The sequence below is a fragment of the Populus nigra genome, chromosome 1 (genome assembly GCF_951802175.1).
Source record: "Populus nigra chromosome 1, ddPopNigr1.1, whole genome shotgun sequence".
Taxonomy (NCBI): Eukaryota; Viridiplantae; Streptophyta; class Magnoliopsida; order Malpighiales; family Salicaceae; genus Populus; species Populus nigra.
Window position 1 is genome coordinate 31068023 of NC_084852.1, and position 27102 is coordinate 31095124.

The 27102-nt window shown below is 34.6% G+C and overlaps 1 pseudogene; it reads left to right on the top strand.

Annotated features, from left to right (window-relative positions):
• The first annotated feature begins 22899 nt into the window (after positions 1–22899).
• LOC133681292 (uncharacterized) lies at positions 22900–26639 on the top strand (annotated as a pseudogene).
• Positions 26640–27102: the final 463 nt, after the last annotated feature.

Here is a 27102-nt window from a genome sequence, read left to right on the forward strand (position 1 = left end):
GGTTCCTTTTCCTACAAGGATATAACAGTTTGTTTTGGGAATCTCCTAGCTCTACAATGATCTTTAATGGGCTGCAATATAGTTGATATGCCGTGAATGATTTGAAAATTGACAACAATGAATCTGATGAAAAATGGATGAAGGATGGGTATGATTGGTTGTCTTTCTTTTGGTGTTTAGGCTGGAATCTAGTGATTTTAAGGTAAATAAGATGGAGGATAGACTAGAATGATACTTTGATAAGTCGATCTAGATGCTACAAAGATCAGTTTAGGATTTCAACGCCACACTCTTTATGATTGAAGAGTGATATCAGGTAGGGTTCTTCACAAAAATGAATTTGGAAGAACAATTCTTAATTCTTTGAATTAAGTTTCAAATCTTGGCCAAAAGTGTTTATTACATATTCTGATACTAAATTTATAATTAGAACATCCCTTCAAAGTTAGAAAAATTCAACATGATAGAAGTTAAGCCTAAAAACTAGACTTTAACAAAGTAACTAGACAAATTTAACTAGCACATGTTTTTTAACCTTTTTGAAACATAAACAAACCAAATTTAAAACAGCTATAACTTCTTACACAAAAATCCAATGCAATCATGGTTGGACAATCTAGAAAAATCATGTTCTGAACTTGAATTTCACCTAAGTCTTGTTATCGCATGCAATGGATTACTTCAAATTCATCGACTATTCTAACCGTAAACAGCATCAATTGCTTCACTTATTTGCATTATCAATCCAAATTCAAGTAACCCGGCATTAAAAAAAACCATTAAAGGGCTTTTCTCAACTTTTTTTTTGGTAAGTTGATGTATGTATTAAAAGAAAAAGATTTATAAAGGGCATACCCCAGATTGACAATGAGAACAGAAACATAAAACAACATATGGCGACAGGCTAGCCACCGAACAGATAACAGAGATCAACTAGATTCGTTAGGGAAACCAAAACAACCAGCTAAGTATCAAATTAAGAATCTATGTTATTGACCTTCCAAGCTCTTTGGATACTTTTTTTTTTATCTGTTGGTAGAACGTTCCTCATCAAATCAAGCTTATCGCGAATGATACATTCGATTTGATCAAAGACGCGAAACTCAGTTTACGACAAAAATTGACGAAACGTTTGCCATGCCAAGTGACAGTGGTCCATCAAATCCATTCATCCCAGCCTTTTGTCTTTCTTGGAATGTCGCATCTACCACAAACATCCAACCAGATCGTTTTAGTATAGGAGCATTCAAAGAACAAGTGTGATACGATTCAGGAATGGTCAAATTCGGTAAGAGGCATAATTCTCAATTCGACCATTGGATCGGGCTGAAAGTTTACATGGAGTCTTCTGACATGGTTTCCTACCTTGGGGTAAAATTTCAGGTCAATCGGAGTTCGAAAAGGCATCAAAACACGGGTCAACAAAGGCTGTATGAATTTTGTTATTTACTTACTTTTGACTTGTGGACTTCCTATTTGACTAGGATTCTTTTCCTAAAAGGATGTGGCAGCTTATTTTGGGAATCTCCTAATTCTAAAAAGATCTTTAATGGCTACAACATAGTTTCCAAGTGTAGCAAGGATTCATAAATGTTTTAGAATTCATATTTAAGTCTAGAGTTAGTATAAATAAAGGCATAACCAGACATGTAAGTTGGACAATTCAGATTAATAAAACTTTTTGTTTACCGCACTTTGTGTGTGTGTGTTGGTGAGATAATCTCCCTTTCATGGTTCTCTAAAGAACTGAAAAACAATTTATCAAAGAACAAGTGTCTTCGTGGCGTCATCCTTATACTTCTTGTTCGCGAATCAATATTCGTTGGGTGGGGGTCTCCGTTTCCAATAACGCTGGTGCCTAGGTATAAGTTATCTTTGTGTCACACTCCTATCAAACCAGATTTACTTGGCTTTCCGGGAATTGGTGTCTTTGCGTGTGGGTTGTGTGACCATGTGATCACGAGGTTCGCATCATTTGGTATCAGAGCTTGGCTCCATTAATTAGGTTATATCCTTACGAAATTTTCGTTTCTTGTTGTTTCCATAAAAAAAAATCCTTAGTGTCCAATTTCTTATTCTCTTGATTTTGCAGCATATCAAAAAACAAAATAGTTATTTCATTTGGTTCTTGACCAAAATATATCAGTGGCAAAAAAAAATAGAAAAAAAGAAAAAAAAAGTCGTTCGAAAAGGCATTTTTTTTGTTTCTGCCGCAGAAAACTAAACAAAGGAAAATTTGACAAAATCAACTCATAATGAGCTCAAATTTGATTCTTTTATTACTGGGACTCTAATTGCACCACATATTGATTTTTGGGTCAATTGGATATCGTTTGCTTTGGGTTTCAATTTCGGGTCTAATGAAGTCTGATTCATAACCTTTTTGTGTCAGTATATCAAACCTTGTCGTAAATTGATTAAATTTTATATTCTGTTTATTTGGGTTGATATTGCACTATATCTGAAATTTTAACTCAATTGGACATCATTTACTTTAGGTTCCAGATTACGACTTAACTCGTCGTAAACGAGTCTGTTTTGCGTCAACTTTTAAAATTTAGATTCTTTCTGTTGTTTTCATTTCTTGCAATTTATTTTCATCATATCCAACATATCTGGGTGTTGTTTCATTGTTTTTCATATTTTGTTTCTGTTTTTTATTCGAGTCTTCAGTTTCGTTCATATTTCGGATAGACTCGCTTGCTACTCGCGAGACTATCATCGCAGTTTTGTTTTGCTTGTTTTCTGGTTTTTATTGCTTCTTGAGTCATATATATTTGAATTGCGCTACCAAGTTGGTTTCATTTCGCAAGCACAGCAAGAAGGTGAGAAGAGAGGTGTTAGATTGTGAGGATATTAAGAGTGTTTGAGCGAAACACGAGCGATGTGAGGATTTTTTTTTCCACTAACCAATTTTTACAGGTATCATCATGTATCAAAACAACACACCACCCCCTCCCGATGTAGAACTTCAATTCCAAATGCAAGCCATGACAAAGATGATGGAAAGCATGAATTTCATGATGGGGAACGTGTGTGACAGGCTTGAGAAGGTGGGAAAACATGGCTGGAACATGTACCCAAGATGCGAGAAAGGTTGGGGCTGAACCGAAATCAAACAATGGTAGTGGGGCCGTAAGGCCAAAGTGGGCTGATTATGAGAAGGACATTGATGATATTGGTGATGGTAGTTTTAAGGATGAGACCATAGGCTATCGGGAAGGTTTTCGGCAGCTTAGAAACCGAAGTGATTTCATGTATTTTGATGAGGTGCTATGGTGAAAGAAAAGGCAGATTCAAAAGGAGAGGTGGTATCAAAGGGAGCGAAATAAAGAGATTAGTGTTCTAAAAACAGAATCCAAGAGTTTATCTCGTATTCTAGGGAAGATGAAGCAAAAACTTGATGTGTTAACGACAGAAATCAATGCCCAGCAAGCTTCAGAAAGAGAGGAGAAAAAAATGCTGCAATGATGATATACAAAATAGAACGGCTGCAACTTTCATCCAAAGTTGGCGATGATTGTTGGCAAGAAAAGAACTCCAAACGCTTCGAAAAAAGGCTATGGAATTGTCTATTCAACTTGTTGGTGATTCGAGGACGAATCATCTTGAAGAGAGAGGGAATGATACGATTTAGGAAAGGTCAAATTCGGATTTTGACGTAAAAAGTGCATCTATCCAGTTTTACGGTAACAGTCATAATTCTCAATCCGACTGTTGGATCGGGCTAAAATTTTACGTGAAGTCTCCTAACATGGTGTCCTACCTTGGGGTAAAATTTCAAGTCAATCAGAGTTCGGAACGGCATCGAAAAACGGGTCAACAGAGGCTGTATGAATTTGATTATTTACTTTCTTTTGACATGTGGACTTCCTATTTGGCGAGGATTCTTTTCCTAAAAGGATGTGACAGCTTATTTTGGGAATCTCTAATTCTAAAAAGATCTTTAATGGGCTACAACATAATTCCCTAGTGTGGCAAGTATTTTTTTTTTGGGTAAGTTGACGTACATATTAAAAGAAGAAGATACAAACATTATAAAGGGCATACCTCAGATTTACAATGATAACAGAAACATAAAACAACAGATGGCTATAGGCTAGCCACCGACCATAAAACTGAAATCTCACTAGATTTGTTAGGGAAACCAATACAACCAGCTAACTAACAAATTAAGAATCTATGGTATTCACCCTCCAAGCTCATTGGATCCTTTTGTTTTCATTTGTTGGTACGACATTCCTCATCAAATCAAGCTTATCACGAATGATACATTCGATTTGATTAAAGACCTAATTCGAAGTTCTGGACATTCCAGCAAAGATCCTTGCATTCCGTTCTTGCCATACATGATACACTGTAGCTGCAAAACTCAGTTTACGAGAAAAATTGACGAAACTCTTGCCATGCCAAGAGATAGTGGCCCATCGAATCCATTCATCCCAGCCTTTTGTCATTCTTGAAATGTCGCATCTGTCACAAACATCCCACCAGATCGCTTTAGTATAGGAGCATTCAAAGAACAAGTGGTTGTGATCCTCATTGTTGCGGAGACAGAGTGAGCATATATTGGGACCATGTATACCAAACCGATGAAGTTTATCTTGAGTTGTGAGTTTCTGTTGGACAGCCATCCATAGAAGAAATGAATGTCTTGGAACAGCATTCTTGAACCACACAATGTCATGCCATTCAACCATCTGACGATGACGTCTTAGTTGTTCCCAAGCTACTTTGATCGAGAATCTGTGATTTGGCGAATCCAACTAAACTATCTCATCCTTTTGCCCCATCTTAGGATTAGAATTGGAAGGAATAGCTTCTATAATGGGGTGCCAGCCAATAGCTTGGGTGGTAGGAGTTTTCCATTCTGAGTTATGAATTAGCACATTCACCTTCGCGTTCTTGGCCATACCTGAATCATAGATGAATCTTTCCCCGTAAGAATCCGCGAGTGGGCTGTGAGGATGCCAAGTGTGGCAAGTATTCATAAATGTTTTAGAATCCTTTTCTTATTCATCCTAGATATAAAAAGGAAAGAAGACTTCAGAATAAATTCTACATTCATATCAGATTTCCTAGTCTATTTGGTGACTTCTTAATGGTGACAAATCTGATTCTAGCATATTTAGGATGATAATTTTCAGATTTTATTATTTTTATTATTTTCTTCTTAGTCTTTGTGTTATTATTACTTATTTGGGTCAATTGTAAGTGGGCTTAATATAAGTCCACCTAAGAGGGGTCCATTAGGGTTTATTTAAGTCTAGAGTTATTATAAATAAAGGCATAACCAGACATGTAAATTGGACAATTCAGATTAATAAAACTTGTTTGTCGCACTTTGTGTGTGTGTGTGTGTTGGTGAGATAATCTCCCTTTCATGGTTCTCTAAAGAACTGAAAAGAAAACTTATCGAAGAACAACTGTCTTCGTGGCGTCATCCTTATACTTCTCCTTCACGAATCAATATTCATTGGGTGGGGGTCTCCATTTCCAATGGTGCTGGTGCTTAAGTACAAGTTATCTTTGTGTCACGCTCCTATCAAACCTGATTTACTTGGCTTTCCGGGAATTGGTGTCTTTACATGTGGGTTGCGGGACCATGTGATCATAAGGCTCGTATCAAAGTGGTTGTGATCTTCATTGTTGCGGAGACAGAGTGAGCATCTATTGGGACCATGTATACCAAACCGATGAAGTCTATCTTGAGTTGTGAGTTTCTGTTGGACATCCATCCATAGAAGAAATGAATGTCTAGGAATAACATTCTTGAACCATACAATGTCATGCCATGCAACCATCTGATGATGAATTCTTAGTTGCTCCCAAGCTACTTTGACTGAGAATCTGTGATTTAGCGAATCCAACCAAACTATCTCATCCTTTTGAACCATCTTAGGATTAGAATTAGAAGGAATAGTTTTTCCCATCTTCAAGTTCCAATTGTAGGCAAATAAGCACCCTTGAACCAGTTTCAAACTGATTGCTAATTTTTAACTCCGATGCAGCTTCAATTATTCCAATTTGACTCTTTTTTTTAGTAAGCTGACGTACGTATTAAAAGAAGAAGATACAAACATTATAAGGGGCATACCCCAGATTTACAATGATAACAGAAACATAAAACAACATATGGCTACAGGCTAGCCACCGACCATAAAACTGAAACCTCACTAGATTCGTTAGGGAAACCAATACAACCAGCTAACTAACAAATTAAGAATCTATGGTATTCACCCTCCAAGCTCGTTGGATCCTTTTGTTTTCATTTGTTGGTACGACAGTCCTCATCAAATCAAGCTTATCACGAATGATACATTCGATTTGATTAAAGACCAAATTCGAAGTTCTAGACATTCCAGCAAAGATCCTTGCATTCCGTTCTTGCCATACATGATACACTGTAGCTGCAAAACTCAGTTTACGAGAAAAATTAACGAAACTCTTGCCATGCCAAGAGACAGTGGCCCATCGAATCCATTCATCCCAGCCTTTTGTCATTCTTGGAATGTCGCATCTGTCACAAACATCCCACCAGATCGCTTTAGTATAGGAGCATTCAAAGAACAAGTGGTTGTGATCCTCATTGTTGCGGAGACAGAGTGAGCATCTATTGGGACCATGTATACCAAACCGATGAAGTTTATCTTGAGTTGTGAGTTTCTGTTGGACAGCCATCCATAGAAGAAATGAATGTCTTGGAACAGCATTCTTGAACCACACAATGTCATGCCATTCAACCATCTGACGATGACGTCTTAGTTGTTCCCAAGCTACTTTGATCGAGAATCTGTGATTTGGCGAATCCAACCAAACTATCTCATCCTTTTGCCCCATTTTAGGATTAGAATTGGAAGGAATAGCTTCTATAATAGGGTGCCAGCCAATAGCTTGGGTGGTAGGAGTTTTCCATTCTGAGTTATGAATTAGCACATTCACCTTCGCGTTCTTGGCCATACCTGAATCATAGATGAATCTTTCCCCGTAAGAATCCGCGAGTGGGCTGTGAGGATGCCAATTGTCAAACCATAGAGAGGTTGTCATTCCATCTCCTATGATGTACTTCATCTTCGGCCATGCTAAGGATCTGAGCTTTAGAATCTTTCCCCAAGCCCAAGAGCAATTTTGTGGCGTCTTGATTGACCAGAAATTCCTACCTCGCAACAGATTGGATCTGATGCAAGTAGACCATATTGAGCCATCTGAGTCATTGCACAGGTTCCAAATGTGTTTCAACAAAGCAATCTTGTTCCATTCTGTTATCCTTTTTATTCCTAGCCCCCCCCCTTCCTTTTTTGGAAGACATACCTGATCCCAAGCCACTTTAGCCCCAGTAGTTCTCATATCTGTACCTGACCAAAGAAAGGATTTCATAATTTGCTCCATATTTTTAATTACTTGCCCAGGTAAGAGAAAGAGAGATGCCCAATAGACCTGTATGGAAAATAAGACTGAATTGCTCCACATTTTTAATTACTTGCCTAGGTAAGAGAAAGAGAGATGCCCAATATTCCTTGCTAAGATAGTGACAGAAACATGAATAGCCTTTTCTGAGATTCCAACAACATCCACCTTCACCGTATCAGCATTCCAACAAACCCAAATACGACCATGACAAGAGAAATCATAATTATACAAGAAGGACCAAGAACACAGAAGAAGTTTAGAAACATTATCTTTATTCTTGTCTTTAACTCGAGTTTCAACCAAACCAAAAAAAGCTATCCTCTCTTGATGGATGAGTCGACGCAATTCTGAATGCTTTATAGGATCATTCAAACCTCTAATATTCCAACATCCAATAATCATAGGAAAATAGAGAGGAGTACAAACAACAACACAAAGATTACCTTGACGTGCCTCCTAGAGAGGAGCCAGATTTCTGATTCTTCTTTGAAGAGGCTTTTGAACCCCTTTTCTTTTTCTCTAGAGAGTCTCTAGCCTTAATAGCTAATTGATTAACAGTTTCCCTTTCGGTGGAATTCATGGTTTGAGGGGTTGTCAGGATCGTTGACGTTAACTCCTTATCGGTTTGTTCCCCATCTGTATCACCTCCCATTGCATCCATATCTTGATCTAAAGCAGTACTTGCAGCCCCTTGCTTCTACTTCATGTCTTCTCGTAAAATCTTCAAGACAATCAATGGGGTGATGCATCTTTCTCTTGCACAACTAGTCCCCCTCTCAGATAGACTCTCATAGACCATTAGGTTTTCTAGTGACCATGATACTTGGTGGCAACTCCTTTAAAATTATAATTTTATGATTAATCCCAAAATTTTTTCAATCCCGAAGGAAAACCTGTCATTCGACGTTGAGCACCCAACAACACCATAACTGCATACTTTGTTGGTAAATTACTTAGATTCAAAACTTTCAAGTTGCATTCACGAAGATGAAATATCAAATTTATCAAATTTAAAAATGTTGTTTTGACATTCATTTGTTAAAACTCATAAGTATGCAGCTTGTTGTTACCCAAATTTGACCTCATTTTTCTAAACAACTTTGAAAAAACAAAAGAAATAGCAGAAAACAACAAAAACCCCTAAAAATATAAAACATAAAAAATTTAAAATTAAAATGCTTTTAACGCGTTCAGTTTTTTAACGCACTCATTGAGTTGACATTGAGATTGCTTTTTTTTCTAAAATTAAAACACAAAAAAAAATCCAATCAAAAAATAAAAATGAAAAATGCATTTATTTTTCTAATGCTCAAATTGTAATTGTGGAAGGGAGATGATCGATTTTAAAATTAGAACCCCTCTAATCAAGTAACCTAATTTTTAATATTCTTAATCCAATGGTCCATAATTATTTGCTTTCCCTCCAAGTTATTTCTAAAAAGCAACGAAAATCAAATGAGTTGCATAAATTAATTCTTAAAATCTAATAATTGATTTTGATTTGCTTTGTTTCCAAACCAAAGAAATTACAATATAAATTAAGCATGTGTGCTGAAAGGGGGAGAAGGGGCTAAAAAAAGAAAAAATTAAAAAACAATATTTTTTTTTCACATTCTCTCTCCATATACACAACAAAAAACCTAGTCCTCACCTTTTATACCAAAACCTAGCCACCAGCTACATAGAAAAAAAAAAGGAATGCCAACCCACACACTATCCAAATTAGGGGTGATCATTTTCGGTTCGATTTGGTTTTTACCTATAAAAAAAACCAAACAAAAAAAAATCAAAACCGGCCAAACCGACCGGTTTGGGTTCGGTTTTTAATGTCCAAAACTGAAAAAACCTATATTCTTTTTTATTGGGATTTTTTGGCTTTGTAATGGGCTTTTAATAGGCTTTGTGATGGGTTTTTAATGGATTTTTGATGGGCTTGTAATTGATATGAATATTGTCTAATTTTTTTAGAAAATTTCAAATATATGTAATTTTTTTGCCACTAAATATTCATTGGTATTAAATTGTTATTGTCAATCTTGTGTTTATTAAATTTTTTGGCCACTGAATATCCATTTATATTAAATTATTAGTGTCAATTTTGTGTTCAAAATAATTTTTACCTTCCTAATATTTTACTCCTGTCTCCTGTTCAGAAAAATTTAAATAACGTACATACAAGCCAATAAGTTAAAATCCAAATTACAAGGCATTGCCTTTAAAGGGTTTTAAAAAAAACAACAAATGACATTATCATAAAACACTCTAGGATGCAACTTTCCATCAAATTCTATAAAATAAAAAATTAAACATGTTAGAATAAAAATACATTAATTAATAAATCATAAAATATAAGGTGTAAGTTTATAAAAAAAAAAATTAGAATCATTCAGCCTATAAAAAATAAACTATTCAGCCTACAGACTTAAGAAATAACATGTTTTCCATGTCATGCAGTTTAATCATTCGTTCATAATGTTTTCCATGTCATGCAATTTAATGTTGCCTACTTTCCTCATCTTATCATTTACATTAAAAAAAAATATAACAAAAAATTAATTTATGAATTAAAAGCAAAACAAAATTCAAATAATACAATTCAATTTCAAATATAATTTGGTTACAAGTAGATAGCAAAGATTATCCCCTCTTTTATTTAGTCGAAGATTCAATTAACCTTTCAATCAACTATGAAAAAAAGCTACAACACAAAATTGTTTTATGTAAATCAAAGAGAGCTCATTTTGTTTCTTCTCTCACCACGACACAAAATTGACAAAGACAAGATACAAATCATTTCGCATGCATTCCGTGAAAAGCTAGGAAGAATAAAGAAACCCCTATTAATCATCCAAAGTTCATGGCTTTTCTTTTACCAAACCTCTCCCCTACTCTCCTTATCATTGCTATCAATTCCAAATCCTTCTAAGATAGAGTGAAACCAATCTTGTACCAAACCTAAACTTTACCCTCTCATTTCAAACCACCACCATCACAACAACAACTATTAAACTCACCAATACTTAGGGGTGTTCAAAAAAACCGACCAACCGATTAAACCGAAAAAACTGAGAAAAAATTAACCGAAAAAACCGAATCGATAGAAAAAACTGAATAAACCGAATAAAAAATAAAAAAAAACCCACCCGGTCCGGCCCGGTTCCGGTTTTAAAAAGCTTAAACCGATTGAACCGGACCAAACCGAACTGATTTAAAAAAAAAAGATATAAAAGGCATCATCCCTAACCCTAAACCACTTTTCCCCTTAATTTTCAGCCGCCAACCCCCCCTCCCCCTTCAACCTTCCCCTTTTCCCCTTTCCCTTCCCAGAACCCTAAATTACTTTTTCCTTTTCCAGCCTCCACTCCCCTCCAAGCCTTCCCTTCCCTTTCCCCTTCCCCTTTCCATTCCCAGAACCCTAAATTACTTTTTCCCTTTCTAGCCACCACTCCCCCTCAAGCCTTCCCTTCCCTTTTCCCTTTCCCCTTCCCCTTCCCCTTCCCCATCCCAGAACCCTAAAACACTTTTCCCCTTTTAGCCGCCACCCCCCTCAAGCATTCCCTTCCCTTTTCCCCTTCCAGTTTCACAATCCAGATGCAAGGGAACCATTATTCAAGAAATCATGCCTTTGATAGTTATACAGTATAACTTATACTAGTTCCATCCTTGTGCTGGGCGAAGGCAAGCTTTGAGATTCTCTACATACCTCAAAAGAGCCAAAGATCCAAGAAAATTTATGGTCAATCGGCTCTCTTCGGGATCTCCCTTTCCCTTTCCCCCCTTCTCAACCTTCCTTTTCCCCTTCCCCTTCCCAGCTCCTATGTGGAAGACTTTGATTGCTGATTGTTTTTTTTTGTTGTTTTCTTGAATTTGTAAGTGGTTGTTGTGATTAATAACTTAGATTGATATTTGATGTCAAATTTTTCCTTTGATTTAGTTCAGTGATGAAGAAGTTCAGTGATGAAGATTGGTTCGGTTTTTTATGCTAAAAAGCCGACCCGAACCGAACAAAACCGGTTCGGTTCGGGTTATATTCATAAGGAATACTATTTTCCGGTTCGGTTGAATTTTTGTGTTAAAACCGGACCGAACCGGACCATGAACACCCCTACCAATACTAACTCTTCTATGTCCCCTCCACTGCAGATTAAGACTCCACCGGGTGCACAGGATAAGGAGCAACACCAAAGAGATAAGTTTTATGTAAACCTTGGCCTAGCTGTGTGGACACTTCGTGAGGATTTTCTTTGATTTAACAGAATTTAAAATCTCTACTGTTAAAATCAAAGGAAATTGAGTGTTGGTTTTTTATGACAAATCACATCGAACTAAAGAAAAAATCATGAGGTATTGGATTTTTCAAGAACATATAACCTTTTTTCTTACTTGAGAATAATTCTTACATTACAATACCAGTTCAAGAAGTTTGGTCTAATCAATTAATTAACATCAAGTAGTTGTATAGGGATATGTTACTACACATTTTAATTGATCAACTTATTCATATAAAGATTGTGAGTATTAGTTTCATGCATACATATTTAAATTTAAATCCAAATCCAAATAAGGTCCTTAATGTTAACTTGGTCTCCCACTACTTTCTTGCAAATTAATAGCTCTTACCATTAATTCATGAAATCTCACTTAGATCTCTTAGTAGGTTAGAATCTTATTTAATTTATATGACCTTAAGTAACTCAAAAAAAATCAAACTAAAGTAAATTAGGTAAATAACATAGCTTACAAATCATATTTTTATGTAACTCCTAGATCAGTTAGGTGATAACTTTTTATCTAAACATATCATATATGTTTCCCTAACTATTATCTCTAATCTTATATGATCATTAATAACTCATCTAAATCACATAAGTTAGTTAAAGCAGGACCCAATTTTATAGCATTAAATATATTCGATTAACGGTAATCTTGAGTAGCTCAACAAATTATCCATGAATAGAACTTTGGTTTTATGCATTTAAAATTTGAAGGCAACAAATCATGTTTTTAATATATTAATGAGGGATTTAATATCAATTTTAATTAGGTCTCATTTCATGTCATAAATAATATATCATATATAACAATTATATATTACCATACACATGTAGCATGGCATTCTAATTGAATAATTATGGACATATCTAAACTAATTCCTTTGAGCCATTAAAAGGGAATTAAATGGTCAAAACATATGTAGCTGCTGCAAGTCTTCATAAGTTCTTTGCGAGCAACATGGTTGTATCCTTCACCACCATTTTTTCTTCATCTTGGATTAGAAAATATTTTTTTTTAATCTAAATTCATACATTCTAAATTACATAACATTTATATAATTAATTAAAAAAACCTCAAGTTATATTAGAGGGGAATTAAATGAGAAAAAAGATTTTACAACCCCAGAAGAAAATAGAGAAAATGCATGACACACATGCTCTATTTAAAATTACAACCTTTTAATGATAAAAACACAATCACATTTGTCTTTAATGTCCATAACTATCCATAATGCATCATAACACATTAATATGTATAAATAAATATATTGCATATTTCAATTCTAATTAATGGCATTATGTATAATTTTTTAAAATAAAATTTCTAACACTTAGAAAATTAAATCAAATTCAATTTGGTAATTTCTCAAACTAAATAAATTTTATTTAATATAAATTTTTTCATTGAAAAACCATTTTTCAAAACTTAATAAGAAAATTAATCATATTAAAATTCTTATTAATATCCTAAACTATTTTAGGATCAATTAAATAAAAATATTTTAGCTTAAAAATTGTCTTTAATATAGAAAAAAAATATTTTTCTAAATGTTATTTAATTAAAATCTTAATTAAACCCTAATCCTATTAGGGTTTAACCAAAACTCAAAACTTCTCAATTAAACATTTTAACTCATTCGTAATCTAATTAGAAAAGTTAAATTTACAATTAATTTAATTTAAGGTTTTAATTTTAAAATATAAAATCAATATTGGATACATGAAGGGGTAAAATCGTAATTCCTCCCTAAAAATACCCATAAATAATTAGGTAGAAGTTGCAGGGGTAGATTTGTAATTTTATCCTTTAAAATACCCTAATTTAAGCAGTAGGGGCATAATCATAATTATCACTTTCTCGTAAACTCTTCAAGACAAGAGGAGAGGAAGGATTTTCATCTTCATGACAAGTAGCATTGCGCACATCTGATGTCGCATGATCATTCATATTACAATCAGACATATGTATACCAGATGTTGAACAACCATTCTCATTACAATTACCCACTTTAGATGTCAAGGGAGCATTCTCCCCACTCACAGAACCCTTGTTTCGTTTACCAACTACCTGCCACTGAAACTGATTCTGCTTGTTATCCGCAGATTTAGAGTTCATAGCTCCTAGATTCCTCTTACCCTCTGCCACCACTTTAAGATTATCAATGTTATTAGTAGCACATAGCGCTGTGGTGTGTCCAAAGACATTGCAATTACTGCACTTCGACAGTATCCATTCGTACTCAACTGAAATTGTTATGAATAACCCTTTTGGACAGCGAAGATCATATTCTTTAACCAACGTCTTCGAAGCATCTATCTCAATGCAAACTCTTGCGTAACTAAGCCTTTTACGCAACAATGTCGTATGATCCGCATGAAGGGGGACTCCAATGGCACTCGCTACACAGCTCAACCCCTTAATAGTCCAATACTCGAGAGGGATATTATACAACCTAAGCCATACCGGAACTCTGGCCAAATCATCTTTCAAAAATTGCATGTTCAGTTGCCAACGTTTAACCTGTTTGCCATGTGCCATGGGGCTCTTTCCAGCACATTAGTGGCATGATCGACAGAATCAAAGGTGAAGATGAAGAAACCATTATCCGAAGACAAAACTTCTGATAGACCGTAGGAGCTCCATATTCTTTTGGCAATAGAATTAACCACGGGATACGGTAATTTCTGCCCCACAAAATGACCAACTAGGGTGGATTTCCAAAATTCGCAGCCATCTTCAAACACATCAAGTGGAGGAGCTATTGTCACACGACCATCAGTCGTAGTAGGGGGAGCAAAGTGCAGATTACGGACTGAACATGCCAAGGGTCTTGCTACCCTCATTGTCATCAACATCAGAACCCTTCAAAGCATTTAAAAAATCCAATTTGGGTCTAAGTTTTAGTTGTTCTTGTTGATGAGACCCTACCTTCACCTCATCAACTTTAGAACCCAACACATGGTTCATTTCTGGAACAACATTAGAAGCTTGGACAGTAGAGTGTTTCTCTATACTAACATCAGAATCAGCTTGAAACTGAGAAATCCTCATCCCATGGCTATTCAACATATCTTGCAGTTCTAATCTTAATGCATGTCCAGACTTAACTTGATTGTGTTGTTCAATGTTAGAGCTAACCATTGGAACATTTTTCACAGAATAACATAGAGACATTATGGTAGCATACAAATACTAGAGAGAACAAAATTCTAAGAAGATAAAGTGAGTCCAAGAAGCAACCTAAGCTTAGAAATAACAGCAACCTAACTCATAAACAACAAGAAGCAAATTAGTTCATGAAGGAAGGAGAGAATTACAGAATTATGAGGCCAATATCTCCCAGCACACTGATTGTAACAATAATCCGTTCGGTCAAGATGTAGAGTAGGTTCTGAAGAACAACATACTCAAAAATGGTAACGATCCAACGGTGAACAAAGGAGATCAAGCTACGACAAACCACTCTGAAACTAGCAAGAAAAATGAAACTTTTCCAAAGAACTGTGAGTTAATCTTCACCTATGGTAAAGGCCTTCATGTCTATGACAGCCATAAGAGAAATCATGAAGAAAATCCATTCACTATGCTGCAACTTCACCACTTCTCCATAGTTCCAGAACTGAAAATGCAGAATAGTAGAAATATTGCGAGATCAATATCTCTTACCTCGTTGATTGGATAACAAATCCGTTCGGTCAATGTTGAGAGAAGGTTGGAAGGAACAACATAGTCAGAAATGAGAACAATCCAACGGTGGACGGAGTAGATGTAGCTCCGACAACACCACTCTCTCTCTTTCTCTCTTCTCTCTCTCTCTCTCTAGGGTTGTAGTGTTTATCTTCGATGTGGAACCGATACTCCTATTTATATCCCAACGATGATCTCGTTTATACCATTATACAAAGATTTTCTAAAGATTAGATGTTTTTTTTCTTTGAATATTTGCTTCAAGGCTTGGTTGTCACAAGTCGTCCAAGTGTCCGGTTTTTAATGGTAATATACATGAATCACTAGTGAAAAATCTCCTAAACCCTTTTAGAAGATAGAGATTATTGTACTTTAGAGTGCCAACTTTTTTCTTTTGTATTTTAGGTTTTTACGTACTGTATTTTCTCATCATTTTCTTTTTCATAGGAAATAAAAGGTATAATTCTATTTATAGGAAAACCTAAAAATGATAATTTTAAAAATTTATTCAATCAAGTTCTTACTTGATTTTTCTTGGTCTAAAATCCCCTGTATTAAATAAATTATAGTCCTCAATTTCTAAGCTTTATATATAATCAAGTCACACTTGATTAATCATCCCATTTTAATTTCAGACCAATAATTTTTATGTGTGTGACCCAATAGGATCCCTAATAAGTTGACCTAAATATAAATCACTTAAATACCTTCATATAATTTATATTATACTCAATATTTGCTCGTTTGTTACCCTTGATTAGGACAATGTATGGTAAGAATCAAAGCCTAACACTTCTTATATAATATAATTTAGTTATCTCAAGTCTAAGGATCACTTACACAACTATCACAAGAGCCTTTTCATAAACATAAGCGATCTCTATATATGGAATTCTCTTGCAGGTCAATTCAGTGTTCATGTTATATGATAACACTTGCATATTAGTTTCAAGTATCCCTCATACCTTAATTTATGAGAGCAATTGCTTCCATTCATAAAAGATGAAACATAATATGCACCGATCTCAACAACTTAATTAATATCCAATCTTAATAGAACATTGACCAAGAACATTTAGAAATAATGTTTTGATGTAATCAGAATCTCATAATTATAATAATTTTATAATTTTCTTTGCAATTTTTTTTGTCTGATGTACTTTATCTTTACTCTAATTCATTAATAAAATATAAATGAATATTAAAGATAAGCAAAGCCTTTTTTAATAATAAATAGTTTTACTTGAATAAAATCAGTGTTACATGTAACCAACTGATTAGTTATAGGACATATATATTTAATAACAACTCATGCTCTTGGTTCACTTTATCAAACTCTTTAGGACTTATCAAAGATTAATTGTCTTTATAGTATTCTTTCTTATGCTTCTAATTCTTGATTTATTATAATCAAATGGTTGGGGTATTTCATCTAATAACTTCGGTTTCTTGGGTCGGGTAATTATTGGGTCAAGTTTTCTATCAATATGATTTTAATTTTATTGGATGATTTCTATCTTGTTTATGGATTTTAAGGTTCTTACCCCTTGAGTTTACATCACAGGCCCGAATACAACAAGCCTTCTTTATTTGATCCAGACATATGGGCTTAGTCTCCTAGGCCCAACGCCTGGAGTCTTTTTATTTCTAAAATTATTATTTTTTATTTTAATTGAAATACACTGTAATTAAAATACTTAACATGGTATTTAATTATTTAATTTTACCATAGTTCTTACATAATATCATAAGTTTTTATGGAAATGTTAAAAATTGTTTTTGTAATTATTATATATCTATTGTAGAGGTACAAATAAAAACCATGCACATGAATATTCAATAAAAATATCTTTTATCATTTTTAATAGTTTTGACATTATTTTATCACATTTTTTTTCCTTGAATCACATATTAAATATTAAATATTGAGATATTATTTTAATATATTATTTTATTTAATTTTGCCATATTTTTTAATAAAATACTTAACTAGAGGTGGTTTATAGTAAAGACATGTTGTTCTTTGTAATTTTTGTACATTGAGCAAATGACAAGTAATCCAATCAATAAAAACAAAAATTTTACCAGGCTTGCACACCTATATCATACTAGGCATACATGCCTACGCTTATCTCTTTAGATACCAAGAGTGTGGGCTTTATCTCCTAGGCTTATAAAATATTTTTTTTAATCTAAAATAAGTTTTATTTAAAATTAATTATTACAATGTTATTTGAAAATTACTTGATTATATTATGCTCTTAAATGAAATTAGAGCTTTAATGTTATATTTGTAATATTTTTTAATAATTATATATGAGCCTAATATAAAATAATTTGCACATAAATTTTCAAGGAAAATAAAAGATATATTTTTGATTTTATTTAGTTTTTATAAATTAATTATTCTTTTATTTTCTCATACATCATCCAGATAAAATTTATGAAGATATTTTTAATTTTTTTTGAAACTTGATTTTTAGATAATACTAATATTTTTTTCAAAAAAAAAACAAGCTTTAAATAAAAAATTATTAAAAAAATTAAGTTGATAAAAAAAATGGGAGCTTTGTTTCAAAAATGAATTTTTCACTCTATAATTGAAATTATTCCATTATTTGTTAATATTTATTTCAATTAATTTGGGTTTTTAATAAAAATGACATTATAAATAACAAAAAGATATTTTTCATTAAAAAATAACATAAATAATGGAAAATTTTAATTAAAAAATATATTTTCTCTGATAGAATTTAAATATTTTAAACTCTTACTAATATTTTTTTTAATTATTATATAATTAAATAAAAATTAGGTTTGAAAATTGCCACACGGCATTAAGGAAAGCGTAAAAACTAGTAATTACCTAAATATACTATCCCCCACCCGCCGCAAGTAATAACTCTATTTGTACAACTAAATTTGACCTGTTCTAATTCCATTGGGTCTATATTCGATAAATAAAACCGATAGCTAGACTGCACACCACCTACATGGTCTCTAAACTAGACCTTGGTCCTTAAATTCGAAAGACTTCTAAATTCTAATTATATGGTCCATATTAACCGGTTAAACTTTTGCACTCGTTACTAAATAAACACTTTACTAAGAAAAGAAACAAATGAACAAAGTTATTAGAAACCAGTAATAAACACTTCCGATTAATTATACATGTACTTTCTTATTCATATTGAAAAAAGAATTGAATATTTATTGCTTTGAAATATATGCTTCCTGGAAAAAGTAATATTTCATAAGCCCCTCCCTTTTGTTTTGGCTAGAGCCTTATGGCTATTGTCAACCATGTTTGGTAAAGGAAAGGCAGCTGACTTTCGTCAAGGTACTAAAACAAGGGACCGTCTCTTCTTGGTCTAGTTTAGCTTTTAACCTATCTCTAAACCCTATAAAGTTAATTAATTGATGGTACGTGGTAAGCTTTATGACAGAGTGTCCCTAATGGTTATATTGATATTGGGTTATTAATTTCTGGTTGGCAGTACAAATAAATTTTGTTTTGATCAACTGATAGACCGATTTTGAGTTCAAATTTGCATGTTTTTGTTACGTAGTGTAATTTTATTTTGTGCAGTTTTTCAATTTAAAAAGTGATCTTTTTAGATTGTCCAGTCAGTCATCATTAAAGTTTTCAACAAGAAATTATATCTATTTTAATTTTTAAGCTTTATAAATGTATGTTTGTGTTTCTTATGAGTAAAAGATATGTGATAATTATTATTTGTCTAGTTTTCTTTCAAAGCTATTTATTTAGATCTCAATTATATCATTTTAGCGTTTTTCTAGACTTGAAGGCTTGTTCCAAGTATATAATATTGAATAAGACCTTGTATTTAGATCTTTTGGCATAATTTAAATTGAAAAGTCTTTGACTTGGCATTTTGAAAATTTTACGAGTCATGTATCTCCTTTGTTAGTGATGGGCTTATTCTCTTAACTCTATATTTTAAAGTGATGAGTAATTTGTATCTTTAAAATAATGAGTTTATTCGTTTTCGTATCTGATACGGTTCAGGTTCAACCTTGAATTCCTTATAATAAGCATTTGATTATGTGTTTGAAATTGATGGTTGATACAGTTCAATATATGGTTCATCCTTGGGTTTTTCACAATGGTTTTTACCCAGGGATGCATTTGGTCAGATTGAGGTTCTTATGGATGATGGGTTCAACCCATTTTTTTGGCGCATAATTCAGCTACATCATGACAGGCTATGCATGTGATGTTTTTGGACAGTAAAGAAAGTTTATTTGGAGTGTATTTTGGGTTTGGTTTTGTCATTATTAACGAATATGGCTTTGGGCCACATGGGGTCCAAAGTTGGCTTGAGTTAATTAAGATATTGAGATCAAATCAGATTTGTTTGGGGTTGATTTTCCTAATTCTACAAGGACTTAAATCAGCAAAATATTCTCTTAAAATTCAAGGAAATTTTGTTTATTATTTTTTCTATTATTTAGGAAAATATTTGTCAACAAATGAGGAAGTTTTCTAATTAACAAAGGATGAGAATATTACTTATTTGAGTCAATTTTGTAAGTGTACTTAAATCAGCCCACATATAGGGATCCATTAGGGTTGTTTGAAGCATTATATAAGTGTTTTGTATGCTGAAAAGCAAATAGTCATGGATTCATGAAATATAATTGTGTTTTGCATGATGCAACACGTTATATTTGTTGGGACAAAAATCATAACTGACTTATCAATGTATAATTGATCTTGTCGTGTCATTCCATTCAATTCCAATAGTGTTGGTGCTTTGGAACAAATTTCTATTGTGTCACACTTTTCAAACCTGATTTTCAGTTTTATTGAGGAAATATCATCTTCGTTGGAGGTTGCTTGATCACATGATTAAAAGGTTCACATCAATATCTCTTTAGTTTCGTACCTTAGAATAGTGAGCGAGAACTATCATTTGTGTGAGTGACTTGTTACATTTCCATATTCATACCATGTCGGTATTGCTTCATAGAACTCCTCCTTTCGCAAGCATCAACCCTATCTATATAAAGCTTTAGAAAGAGGGATGATGTGGACCAGCCCAGAAACAGCAGCAAGGACCCATTACATGTTCCAAATGGTCCAATGACTCGGTCTAAGACAAAGGCATTGAAAGAGGCATTGAATGCATTGGTTTTGAATGTTTCAACCAAGTCAGAATTGAAAGGTCCCTTAGAGTATCAAGAGAAGACCCTAATACATCTTATATGTGCAAGAGGGGTCCAACACAACCTTATTTGGGCCATGAGGTGAGGACAGCAAAGGAAACAAAAGAATCCTTCAACAACTTGGAAACAACATGGGTGGCTACCTTTTCCTTTTGGTTCTAGGATTAAGGGGCTGCATGGAAGGCTATAAATAAGCCTCGAATCAGTTCTATAATATTTTACTTCCTTCTCTTCTTCTCATAACAGAACTTGGATTTAATATTATGGGCTTTGTTTTATTTTGTTAGCTACAGCCCCAAGCTTGTTCGGGCTTAATTAATACTTTGTTTTCAGTTAGGATCCAAGGCTTATTTGGATTAAATTATGGGATTTTCAGTTTAGGGTTTTGGGTCAGTTTTGAGTGGACCTCATTTAAGTCCACATAAGGGGTCCATTAGGGTTAACTTTTCAAGAACTATTTAAACTCATGTAATTCAAAATTTCAGCAGCTTTGATGATAATTGCTTCTGAGTTTTTCAGTTTTAACATGTGAGAGTGATTCCTGCATTCTTCAGTTCTTGAACGAACTGAATCTGACTTATCAAAGATTAACTGGCTTCGTGGCGTCATTCTACTCAATCCAATAGTGTTGGTGCCATGGGCCAGGTTTCAATTGTGTCACACTCCTATCTAGGGGTGTTCAAAATAACCGATTAACCGAGAAAACCGATAAAACCGAAGAAAAATTAACCGAAAAAACGAACCGAAATGAAAAATCAATTTAAAAAACAATAAATGTTAACAGGTCCAATTCGGTTTCGGTTTTGAACTAGAAATTAGACCAAACCGAACCGGACCCATTAAACAATTAAAAAAAATTATAGTATAAATACTTAACTTAACCTAATCGGCCTCCCTCTCTGTGCATCTCATTCTCATCTCACAAAAAAACCGCCTCCTTCCTACTTCCCAGAGAAATTTCCAATCTTCCTCTCAATTAATTATCAATCTTCCTTTCCCAGAAATTGTCTTCATTTGAGCAACGACAGCAAGGTAAATTGATTGTGCATGCCTAGTGCGTTTAAAAGTCTATTCTAAGTTATAACATCTAACAGAACAAAATGAGGTTTCTCAGAAGTAATCTGTTGCATAAACCATCTTCATCTTTGTCTCCATCTTTCAGGCTTCAGCGTTTGGCTCCATCTTTCTTCTCTCTTTATTTCTGCACAAACGATTAGAGAAACGACAACAAGGTAAATTTTATTGCTTTGGATTTCAAGTAATCTGTTGTATACTTCTTTTATTCTGTATGTCTTGCTTTAAATTTCAAGTAATCTGTTGCATACTTAATTTATTCTGTATGTATTGCATACTCAATCTGTTGACTGTTGCTTTAGTTACTTCTGTTGCTTTAGTCTGGATAACGTGATAAATAATTAAATATCATAGATTGTTAAGCTTTAGTTGCTAATGTTGCCAGCAAATTAGTGGCATGATCAATAGAATCAAAGGTGAAGATGAAGAAACCATTATCCAAAGACAAAACTTCTGATAGACCGTAGGAGCTCCATATTCTTTTGGCAATAGAATTAACCACGGGATACGGTAATTTCTGGCCCACAAAATGACCAACTAGGGTGGATTTCCAAAATTCGCAGCCATCTTCAAACACATCAAGTGGAGGAGCTACTGTCACACGACCATCAGTCATAGTAGGGGGAGCAAAGTGCAGATTACGGACTGAACTAATGCCAAGGGTCTTGCTACCCTCATTGTCATCAACATCAGAACCCTTCAAAGCATTTAAAAAATTCAATTTGGGTCTAAGTCTTAGTTGTTCTTGTTGATGAGACCCTACCTTCACCTCATCAACTTTAGAACCCAACACATGGTTCATTTCTGGAACAACATTAGAAGCTTGGACAGTAGAGTGTTTCTCTATACTAGCATCAGAATCAGCTTGAAACTGAGATATCCTTATCTCATGGCTATTCAACATATCTTGCAGTTCTAATCTTAATGTATGTCCAGACTTAACTTGATTGTGTTGTTCAATGTTAGAGGTAACCATTGGAACATTTTCCACAGAAGAACATAGAGACATTATAGTAGCATACAAATACTAGAGAGAGCAAAATTCTAATAAGATAAACTGAGGCCAAGAAGCAACCTAAGCTCAGAAATAACAGCAACCTAACTCATAAACAACAAGAGGCAGATTAGTTCATGAAGGAAGAAGAGAATTACAGAATTACAAGGCCAATATCTCCCAGCACACTGATTGTAACAATAATCCGTTCGGTTAAGATGTATAGTAGGTTCCGAAGAACAACTAACCAAATTTTGCAGATTCAAAGAATGTCTGTAAACAACGAATCAGCTACACAAAACGCTGACGTAGCTTTCCAATTGCGAGCCATAGGCCAGCAACTTGAGCTGTTGTCTAGAATATACAAGGATTTGAAAGATAGGGTGAATTCCATAAAGCAACAGAATAGTGGGGCTGATCGCCGAGGAAATACAGATATGGCCGTACGGAATGTCAGATCTGATTTTGAAGAGTTTGTTGACGAAAATGGCGATGTGAGTGAAGATAACTATAATTTTGCATCTGCTGGCCAAGAAATCAGGTCTGGACCGAATAGGGCTAGGAGGAATGTGAAGTTCCGTGGCATGGGCACTCATGAAGATATGGATGGGGACATGGACACCATTAAACTGAAAATTCCTAACTTTCAAGGTAAAAATGCCCCCGAGGCTTATTTGGAGTGGGAGAAAAAGGTAGATTGGATTTTTGATTGCCATAGCTATTCTGAACAAATGAAGGTAAAATTGGTGATAATTGAGTTTACGGAGTTTGCATTGATTTGGTGGAATCAAATTATAATCAGTAGGAGGAATGGGGAGCGACCCGTTCAGACTTGGGGGGAGATGAAAGTCTTAATGAGGAGACGATTTATGCCAAACTACTATTACAGAGACTTATATCTGAAGCTCCAAGGTTCAAGGTTATAAGACAGTAGATGAATATCACAAAGAGATGGAGATAGCAATGATTTTGGCCAATGTTGTTGAGAATAGAGAAGCCACCATGGCTAGATTTCTTAATGGGTTGAATCGGGACATTGCCAATGTGGTTGAGCTACAACACTGTGTGGAGCTAGAGGACATGGTTCACATGGCTACGAAGGTAGAGAGACAACTTCGGAAGGGACATGCTCGGCCAGTGTTTAATTCGGGCTCTTCGCCATCTTGGAAGTCGAATCTAAAGAGAGAGAGAGAGTACTGTCCGGCCAAGATCCTTTGTTCCTTCTAGAACTGAACCACCAAAGGCTAAAGTTGATGTTCCTACTGATGCCAAAGGTAAATCTGAAACTCAACCTAATCATACCCGTGATGTTAAATGTTTCAGGTGTCAAGGACATGGACATTATACTTCAGAGTGTCCAAACAAGAGAATCGTGATGATTAGAGATAATGGTGATATGGAATCTGAAAGTGACAGATCTGATTGTGAAGGCATGGCACCATTGGAGGATAGTGATGGGGATGAGTTAGCATTACTGGTTGGGGAGTCCTTGGTTATAAGACGAACACTTCGAGTTCAAGTAAAGGAAGATGAAATTAATCAACAAAGGGAGAACATCTCCCATACGTGTTGTTATGTACAAAGCAAGGTGTGTGGTTTAATTATAGATAGTGGAAGCTGTGTTAATGTTTGTAGTACCACCCTTATTAGTAAACTGAATTTGTGTACTGTTAAGCATGCTAAACCATATAGATTGCAATGGCTGAATGATAGTGGTGAAGTGAAAGTGACTAAACAGGTTGTGGTTCCATTTTTTATTGGGAAATATATTAATGAAGTTCTGTGCGACGTGGTACCAATGCAAGCAAGTCACATCTTGTTGGAGAGACCATGACAATATGATAGGAAGACAATTCATGATGGGGAAATAGATATACCATTGTAAAAGATGGTAAAACCACCACTCTTGTACCTCTTACACCCAAACAGGTGTATGATGATCAAATAAAGCTAAAAAGTGAGCATGAGGCGATAAAGAGAGAAAATCAAGGTGAGGAATAAGGGGAGAGAAGACCATCATCAGATTCGGCTAGAACTCAAACCACTACAACCCATTCGACCATCCATCCAAACACAAACAAATATTCAGCCAACACTCCAAACAAATCAAACCATTTGACCACAACTCAAAAACACCCAAATCTGGCCGAGAATGGAGGTAAGACAAGAGGAGTGAAGAAAGTCAGTAAGGGTGATGAGAATTGTGTGGAAAAACTAAAGAAACAACCCAATTTTTATGCTAGAGAGGGTGAGGTCAGATCTGTATTTTTCACTAACAAGCCAATGATTTTACTTATGTATAAAGAGGCTTACTTTAATACTAATGATCTTGATCATATTGTGCCTAGTGTTGCTATTGCTTTGTTGCAGGAGTTTAATGATGTGTTCCCCGACGATACTCCTAGCAGATTACCACCATTGAGGGGGATAGAGCATCAGATTGATTTCGTACCTGAAGCTTCAATTCCTAACCAACTAGCCTATAGAAGCAATCCCAAGGAGATGAAGGAGCTTCAAAGGCAAGTTGATGAGCTGATGGAAAAGGGCTACATTCGTGAGAGTATGAGCCCGTGTGTTTTACCTGTGCTACTTGTGTCTATGAAGGATGGAACATTGAGGATGTGTGTTGATTGTCGAGCTATCAACAACATCACGGTAAAGTATAGACACCCCATTCCTAGGCTTCATGACATGTTAGATGAGTTACATGGATCATGTATTTTCTCTAAAATCAACTTGAAAAGTGGGTACCATCAAATTAGAATGAAAGAAAGTGATGAGTGGAAAACAACATTTAAGACTAAGCATGGTTTGTATGAATGGTTAGTAATGTTGTTTGGACTTACAACCTAGTACGTTTATGCGTTTAATGAATCATGTGTTGCGTGCATTCATAGGTAAGTTTGTGGTTGTGTATTTTAATGACATTCTGATCTATAGCAAGAACTTAACTGAGCATCTTGATTATTTGCGTAATGTACTTAGTGTGTTGCGTAGTGAGAAATTGTATGCTAATCTTAAAAAGTGTGCCTTTTGCATGGAGAAAATTGTGTTTCTTGGCTATGTTGTAACTGCACAGGGTATCGAGATGAATGACGAGAAAGTTAAGGCCATTCGGGATTGGCCTACACCCAAATCGGTAAGTGAGGTAAGGAGTTTTCATGGGTTAACTAGTTTTTATAGGCGTTTTGTGAAAGATTTCAGTACAATAGCTGCACCCTTGAATGAAGTTGTTAAAAAGTCAGTCGGGTTTAAATGGGAGGAGGAATAAGAATTGGCTTTTGTTCTTTTGAAAGATAAATTATGTTCTGCACCTGTTTTGGCTTTACCTTACTTTACGAAAGCATTTGAAATAGAATGTGATGCATCTGGAATGGGAATAGGTGGTGTTTTGATGCAGGATTAGAGACCTATTGCATATTTTAGTGAGAAGTTAAGTGGAGCGACCTTGAACTATCCCACTTACGACAAAGAACTCTATGCATTAGTAAGAGCACTTGAGACATAGCAACATTACTTGTGGCCAAAAGAGTTTGTAATCCATTCGGATCATAAGTTCTTAAAACATCTGAAAGGACAAGGTAAGTTGAATAGGAGGCATGCAAAATGGGTTGAATTCATTGAAACTTTTCCTTATGTAATCAAGTATAAGCAAGGCAAAGAGAACATCGTAGCTGATGCATTTTCGTGCAGGTTTGTTCTTTTACACACAATAAATCCTAAATTGCTAGGCTTTGAATATGTGAAGGAATTGTATGATAATGATTCTGACTTTACCGAGATTTATAATGCATGTGGACATTTGGCTTTTGGTAAGTATTATTTGATGGATGGTTATTTGTTCAAAGAGAATAAATTGTGTGTTCCTGCTAGTTCTTTGCGTGAATTGCTTGTTCGTGAAGCACATTGGGGTGGTTTAATGGGTCACTTTGGGGTTGCGAAAACCTTGGATGTATTGCACGCATTTTTATTGGCCAAAGATGAAAAGAGATGTGCAATGAATTTGTGAACAGTGCATTGCTTGTAGAAAGGCAAAATCTAGAGTACAACCGCATGGACTATATACACCATTACCTATTTTGGCTTTTCAGGATCAGATCTTAATCTTGATTGTGGATTGCGTGATCATGTGATCACGAGGTTCGTATCAAGGGAGGTCCCTCTTAAAGTAACGTAAGGGGATTTTGGTTGTATTATATTCAACTATATATGTATGAATATGGTTTTTACCACATTTTAAATATTTTATTTTTGGATTAGTGAAGAATGCCACTCTTTTTTCTTCTTTTTTTTTTTATCTTTTTTCAAACTTAATCCTGAATAAGTTATTTTCCTAATAACTAATCACCAATAATATTTTTAATTAGAGTCAAGTTGTTAATATCATCATAAATCAATCAACACATGGTATATACTACTATAAAGAAAATGATTAAGGAAAAATTACTAAAAACAGTTTATGTTTTGACCAC